This window comes from Orycteropus afer, unplaced genomic scaffold, assembly GCF_000298275.1.
Source record: "Orycteropus afer afer isolate SDZICR_OR568_19922 unplaced genomic scaffold, OryAfe1.0 scaffold00028, whole genome shotgun sequence".
Classification (NCBI taxonomy): Eukaryota; Metazoa; Chordata; class Mammalia; order Tubulidentata; family Orycteropodidae; genus Orycteropus; species Orycteropus afer.
The window spans coordinates 13,116,927-13,123,752 of record NW_006921615.1 but is presented as its reverse complement, the minus strand read 5'-3'; positions in this window follow the sequence as shown (position 1 = coordinate 13,123,752).

The following is a 6,826-nucleotide window of genomic DNA, read 5'->3' as shown; positions in this document are numbered from 1 at the left end:
TACGGAAGTAGGATTGCCCAACCTTCCTTCCGAGGAGTGGCTGGTGGGTTTGAACCGCCAGCCGTCTGGTTAGCAGGCAAGTGACTTAGCCACTATGCTACCAGAGCTCCATAGTGATACTGTCTTGGAAACCCAAGGATGGGTCGCTATGATTCAGATCCGACTCCAGGGCAGTGAGTTTGGTTTTTGGTTTCTTTTGGCTTGAGATATTGTGGGTTTTAATTGAAGAAAGTTTGAATATTCTAAATATATGTTTAGATTCAAGTAGTAGAAAAACTTCTCTTTCAGTTGGTTTGGGGAAGTCTTGTCCCTTATCTATTGACTAAATTTTATATTGTAAACTGTTGATTTGAGAGACAGATAAAACGTAAGTACTACGATAGCTTGAGTGTTGACAGAGTTTTTAGGCAGGGGTATTCTTCGTGGCGGAAGCAACCCATTCGTCTGGTTGTTGAATGATACTTAGAATCTCTGTAAGTAGAGATGTGGAACCATAGGGAAGGAGTGTGATAACAAAGGTAAGGGAGGACATGTTGTATTTAAAGCATGAGTATAGCTCAGTGCAATATGGGTTTAAATTTGTTCCTTTTGGATTATATTGAAAAATAATACTGGCTGGCTAGTCTATTTTAGGATTATTTGAATGGCTCTTCAGAAGAGTAACCTCTATTATAGACACAGAGAAGAATCAGCTTTCTGTAACATCTTGATGATTTTCCAGTTAATGTGAAGGAAGATAAATGTTTGGACTTCCAAATGTATATCATATACATTTATTTGCCAAAGTGATGATGATAAATAACTGAAATATATTATTTACTACATACTTTATACAAATTATGTCTTCAAATCCTTACTTCCAAAACATGAAGTAACTTCCTTCATGTTTTTTAACTTCCTTTAGAAGTGAAGAAACAAAAGAAAAAATTTAAAAAACTGTTGCATGGCAACACAATGCCCAGCATCAAGCTTCTTATCATTAAACTTATGGCCTTATATGTAAAAGACTCTTTCTGGAATACAAAATTCTCTTCAACTTAGAAAATGCATCAATCGTATAGTCCAAGATACATGACAATAATTATGAGTTCTGGGTGGAAAAGCACTAAATAAGTTCAAGAGCAGTGGAAGAGGTTTTCTTCCTATTCTGCTTCAGTGAGGAATTGCTGATTAAATGACAGCAAGAAGTCTAGACCAGTGGCTTCCCTTCACGCAATCTGTGTGAATTTACACCAGTATTTCTTAATCCTGGCTATACATTTTTATCACCTGTCCTACACACACACACAGACCAAGTAATACTGAGGCCCAGTGCCAAGACATTGATTATTGGTATGGAGCATAATCTGGCTATTGTATTTTTTAAGCCTTTCCTTAAGGATTTGGCTGTTAATCCAAAGGTTGGTGGCTCCAACCCATCTTCTAGCTGCTCCATGGGAGACAGATGAGGCATTCTGCTTCTGTAAAGATTTACAGCCTTAGAAACTCTGTGGGGCAGTTGTACTCTGTCCTATAGGGTTGCTGTGAGTTGGAATAAATTTAGTAGCAGTAGATTTGGTTTTGACTTTGTGATTCTAACAGATGAGTTGTGTTGGTGACCAGTAGCATACACCAATATATTTTTACCTATTAGCACAAAGGAAGGACACTGTCTTACCTGCACTGAATTCTCTAAGGAGGAAAACTGGAAACTAGAAAGGAAGATCACAAAGTTAGATTGTTCCATTCACTGGACTTTAATTTGTTCACAGAACTCTATCTACCTTACATTGTAGCCACATGCTTCTTTCAGAGATCATTTTAAGTTCAGACAGAACAACAACAAACTTACTTTAGTGAAGGACCAAGAACATATGGTAGGACACAAATTCAATGTTAGTGAATTCTTAGAAATATATACCAGATTTCTCTCTCTCTGGATGTTCCATTATTTGGTGAATATTTTTACTTAAGCATATGTATTTTTTCATATACATAAAAAAATCCCTTTTGTTAAATAAGTTAACAAAATGCTGTAGGTTTTATCCCCTATGGATAATTTACAATGTGTAATAAGTGAAATTTTGATTCAATCTGAAGTTAAAATATGAAAGTATTTATTGTTAAAATTTCCAAATTAATTTGACAATGCTTCTCTTTTCACATAAGATTTGATTTATATTCTGAGGAATCGGTGTCTTGTGGAAAACATTGTCCTAAGCATATGTAAATCATAGAGAAATATAATTAATAATAATCATTGCATTATATTACATTGCAAATGTCTAACTGATGATGAGGATTTGCCTTGTAATATCTAATTCATTGGTCATGGAAATAGATACCTGAGAGATTTATTTCAAAGTGCTATGAAAATCAATGATAGATGTAGAAATGACACTCAACTGTGAGTTCAATGGGATGATCTTACTTTGTAAGAGGGTGAAAAGCTAGATTTTCGTCTCAGATAAAAGATAACAGAACTTGTATAATTAACAAAAAAATCCTTGCTGTTATAGTCATTAATTATCTGTTATTATTAGTGTAGCTACTGGACCAAAAATGTATTTAACATTTTTTCCATTCATCTTAAATGAATGCTTGTATTATTGACATGAAATTCATAATATATTCTACTTTTGTTATGAATTTTATTCTACTTTTGTTATGAGTTTTATTGTCTAGAATCAAAGTCATTGGATAACATACTGCTAAAAACCGTTAGCTCAATAAATCACTAACATTAAAAGCAGAGATTGAATATTGAAATTTAATCAGGCACTTGTGATATTATTTCAGTAATAAATTCCTAGTATTATTGAATTAGTTTACAAAGTCTTTCCAAATTTTGGCAACGTTTTCCCAAGTATGTTTCTAAATTACTTCTCCAGTGTTATTAGAGATCTATTTACTTCCTTCTCAGAAAGCCTGAAAAGCTTTGTGCCTTTCCTGGCTCTTATCAACTTCTGCCTTGTTCTTTAACTATTAGAAAAGATTAGACTCCTGGGGACAGGCAGGGACATTTCATTCTCTATAGTGCCTAGTATATTGGCTCTCAAAACAACAGTGCTCAGCATGTTTTAAAAATTTAATTGAAATAAATTAATTAGGATCTATGTAAATGGACATTTTCTCCTACAATTAAAAGTCAGTGAATCAGAAATAGCCTTTATTTATGGCTTTCCTCAAATTTTATCTTTGTCCTAATTTTATCTGCTCCCAAAAGATGGTCACCAGACTGGGTATTGTACTTGCTTAAGAGGAACATGCTTAGACCCAGGGTTCCTTCAAAACTGTATTTCATGAACTTACTTCAAATATTCAAAATGACTGTTTCTGTTTGTAAATATTTCAGATACTAATGTGCCTACAGTTTGCTTCTTTCATCAAAATGTTAACCATAGAAAAACTGATGTTACATTTCATGATTTTAAAAAAGAAACATTTTGTAGTATGCCATCCAAAAGAACTGCTTTTAAATTTTCTCTAAAATTAAACCTGACTTATAATTACTATTGATATTTTGATATTTAATATTTATTTGTATTAAATGCCTTTTATGTTACATTATATTAATATTTATATTTTCATTTATTAAATATCACATAGTATACAATATTTAGTTTAGATATTCATTTAATATTTTATATTGAATAATAATAATAATAAATTGTTGTTGTTGTTATGTGCCGTCGAGTCAGCCCCGACTCATGGCGACCCCTCCTTGGGTTTCCGAGGCAGTATCACTACAGAAGTAGGATTGCCCAACCTTCTTTCCAAGGAATGGCTGATGGGTTTGAACCGCCAGCCTTCTGGTTAGCAGTCAAGTGCTTTAGCCACTATGCTATCAGAGCTCCTAATAATAAATTAGTATTGTTTATTAACTAGTAATGCATGATTCAAACATATTCAGTGAATAAACAAGCATGTGTCAGGCATATTCTGCTGACACTGCTGACATACTAGCATATGTTTTTATTTAGAATAATTATTGCTTTATTTATGCATGCTTAAATTAATTGAAAATATAAGTAACACTGGACATTATAATCTTTTGCACCAAATTATGACTTAAATTTCTATTACTATGTGTACATTAACTGTGTAAATGGAAAAACTGGTCATGAGAGAATAGCACTGTCTTACTTTATCTTGATATGCTGCAGAATATGCCTGACACATGCTTGTTTCTTCATTGAATATGTTTGAATCATGCATTTTTAAAAATTACCCAATATATGTTTATTATTTTAAGAGGAGATGGTTTTATTTTAAGTAAAGGTTTATTATTTTAGGTAGAAGGTCAGGGAAAAAAAGACTCTCAATGAGATAGATTGACATAGTGGCTACAACAGGGGGCTCAAACACAGCAGTGATTGTGACAGTGCTGCAGGTCTGGATGCTGTTTCCTTCTGTATATAGGGCCAGTAGGAGTCACAACCCACTCAATGTTCCCTAACAACAACATTTTAAAATCACTTTAAAAATAAAGGCCTACCTCATTTTATTGTGCTTTGCTTTACTGTGCTTCACAGATACCGTGTTTTTTTATATATTAAAGGTTTGTGGCAAACTTTTGTGGAGCACGTCTGTTGATGTTATTTTTCCAGCAACATGTGCTTACTTCAGTCTGTGTGTCACATTTTGGTAATTCGCACAACATTTCAAACTTTTTCATTATGCTATTGCACACCAGATAGACTACAGTACAGCATAAACATAACTGTTACATGCACTGAGAAACCAAAAAATAAGTGTGACTTGTGCTATTGCAATATTTGCTTTATTGCAGAAGTCTAGAATCAAATGCACAGTATCACCCAGGTATACCTGTGCTATGTTTTGTATAATTTATAAAATTACTTATATTCATTTAATGATTTCTACTTTGTAATTCTAGCTTACATTGTTGTTATTACAATATCTATGACAGATAACAATTTTTATAATGAAAATATAATAATACCATAAGTCTCTAATGAAATATGTACAAACAGAACAGGTAGTTTTAGTTCATGAACATTAGTATTACAATTGGATTAGCAAGATACTATGAGTAACAAAAAAAAATGTGCCATTTACATGTGAATAACACAGGTTTGAACTTTGTTGGTCCAATTATATTCATTTTTTTCCAAGGTATGGATCTTTCAGAAATTCAAGAGCTAATAGACACCACACCAGAGAGATTAACAAAAGATGGCCATGAGGGCTTCCAAACTAGTGCCAAAGGATGAGAAAGAAGACATAAAAGAAACAATGCCAGAAAACAAATTGACATTAGACAATCTGGCAGAAGGGTTCTGATTATTCAAGACTGTGTTTGACTTCTTTTACAACATGGACCATTCTATAGTAAGGGCACTGAAACAAAAGCATACTGTAGAAGAAAGATTGATAGTGTACAGTAACATTTTTAGAGAAACAAAAAAGAAAAAGAAAAGACAGATTATGGTGTATTTTCATAGTTAAACCCAGCATGCCTGCCTCTCCTGCCTCCCTTTCCACCGTTCCATCTCTTCTGCCTCTGCCACCCCTGAGACAATCTGACCAACTCCTCTTTTTCTTCCTCCTCACCCCACTAAATGTGATTATGACAAGGATGAAGACTTTTATGATGATCCATTTCCACTTAATGAATAGTAAATAGTGATCATACCATCCAGACAATAAAATTATTTGTTATATATGTGTGTGAGGTCTACCTGTGAAAATCTAATAACTGTACAACAAGAACTGTGATAATTGTGTATGTTATTAGTAAGGCTTCTGATTAGCAGTAGGATGTTAATAGGTAAGTTTTGGGGGAGTCCAAATTTATACAGCATTTTTTACTCTGGGAGGGGCGGGGTTGGTGCCCCTAATCCTTGCAGTTTACTCATGAACAACACAGGTTTGAACTTTGTTGGTCCAATTATATCACATGTTTTTTCCCAAGATAAGGATCTTGCAGAAATTCAAGAGTTAATGGACACCACACCAGAGAGATTAACAAAAGATGGGCAAGAGGGCTTCCAAACTAGTGCCACTGGATAATCCCTGCATTGCTCAACTATCAACTATATAAGTCACACTGAGAAAATTGTGGCACTGAAATGGAGTGCAGGGGAAAAAAGCATCAGGGTAAACTGAGAATTACAACTATAATTATAAACAAAGTGCTTTGTGTTGTTGTAATAGAGTGGTTGTTGTTGCTAGTTGCCACAAGTTGATTCTTGGAATTTTCAAGACTGTGGCCTTTCTGAAGAAGCTCTGGTAGCGTAGTGCCTAAGGTACTTGACTGTGAACCAGAAGGCTAGCGGTTCAAACCCACCAGCCACTCCTTGGAAGGAAGATGGGGCTATCTAGTTCCGTAGCGATACTGCCTTGGAAACCCAAGGAGGGGTCACTATGAGTCACGTCCAACTCAACAGCACATAACAACAACAACAACATGGCCTTTCTGAAGCAGATCACCAGGCCTGTTTTCAGAGGCACATTACATGGATTGGAAGTGCCAATCTTTGAGGAAGAAGTCAAGTGCTTCACAGTTTGTGCCTCCAGGGACTTCAATAGGATGATAACATACAGGCAAATTTCAACAAGCCTATCAAACTTTCTATGATCATGGTCAAATAGATAGTCTGCCTTCAATTTAATACTTAAGAACATATAACTGAAGATAGTATAATCTTGGCTTTAAGGCAATGATAGAAAAATCAAAACAAACCAAAAGAAAAGTGCGTATTAATTTTCTGCTGTATGATCAAAAATAAATAGAGAGAGGCGGGGCAAGATGGCGGACTAGGCAGAAGGATTGCACAGACCCTCTTCAACAAAGAAAAGGGAAACCAATTAACACAGACAC